Raw genomic sequence first — 1349 nt, forward strand, 5'->3', positions numbered from 1 at the left:
GGGGGGGGGGGGGGGAGCAGATTCCCAGGCAAAGAACCCTGTGTGAGGGAGGTTGCCCCAGGCCTGGGGGCAGAGTGTGGAGGAAAGGTGCACCCCCGGCCCGGCACTAATAAAGGCCTCCCTGGGGAAGAAGGGCAGAGGCGGACCAGTGGGCCCAGGAAAGACCCACCTGGCCAAGCCTGCGGCTCTGCCCACACTGGGACCCCCTGGGGGGGGGCTGGTGCTGGCTGGCGGGGAGCAGTGGGGCTCCAGAGGGAGGGAGGCGCTTGCCAAGGAGCCGAGGCCCGCTGGCGGTCAGTGGCTGAGTGGCGCTGTGCGGGGGTTCCGGAGCCTTGCTGGGCTGCAGCAGCACCTCGCTGCCCCTTGCTTAAAGGCTTGTCCTTGGACCAAAGCCGGCCCAGGGCAAGCTTGCACGTGGACCTGGCCCCTAGGCTGCTCTCCTCTCCTGTGGACAGTGGGCTCATGCTGCCCCAGGCTTGGAGCGACCCAGAGCAACCGGCCAGCCCCTCCGGGCGTGACTGAGCCGCTTGGGGGAGAGCCCTCCCCGCCTCGGGGCCCCTTGCCATTCCTCTAACGCCAGAGCTGGGCGCCTGGGCCTGGTGCGGGAACAACGCCCACGAGAGAACGCGCGGACCGGGGCCTCCGCGAGGAGGGGCGGGGCCTCCGCGAGGAGGGGCGGGGCCTCCGCGAGGAGGGGCGGGGCCTCCCGCCCCAGCAGGGCAGCCGCGGCCCGCCTTGACCCAGGGCCTCCGAAGCGGCAGTGGCCTCAGCCAGGCTCTACCTGCCCCAGGTCCGGAGCCGGCCAGCCGAGCCCCAGCATCAGGGCAGGTTGGCGCCCCAGACATCCGCCAAGTCCGGCACCCTAACCTGAGGTGCTGGGGAAGACCTGGGGTCTCCCCTATTACCCAGCTGAAGTCTGGGCCCCGAGGGCCACCCGGCAGTTACTGTCAGCCAAAATCCCACCAACCCCCACCCACCTGCCCGAGTCACAAAGGAATACTTGCCGGTGCGGGCGCTGCTGCACAAAGTCCTGCAGCTCAGGAGGTCTGCGTCACCACCTCAGGGAGGGGCCCGGGGCCCCCAGCTGGAGGTCGAGCTCCTTGCTCAGTGGCCTGGGCCCCATGAGCGAGGAGCCACTGCCGCCTGCACAGATGGGGTGGCCATAGCCCTGGCCAGCCGGCTGGCGGGAGCTTAGCCCTGGCACAGGGAGGGGGCCAGGACCAGGTGGACCCTGTCTCCCCAGGAACTCTGTGATGGGCCCACGGTGGTGGTGGTGTCCCGTGGGACGCTCCGGCCGTGGCCCCTGCAGGGTCGGCTCAGGAGGCAGCCACAGCTGGCAACTGGGGGGG

This window comes from Condylura cristata, unplaced genomic scaffold, assembly GCF_000260355.1.
Source record: "Condylura cristata isolate star-nosed mole 26May11 unplaced genomic scaffold, ConCri1.0 scaffold00032, whole genome shotgun sequence".
Lineage (NCBI taxonomy): Eukaryota > Metazoa > Chordata > Mammalia > Eulipotyphla > Talpidae > Condylura > Condylura cristata.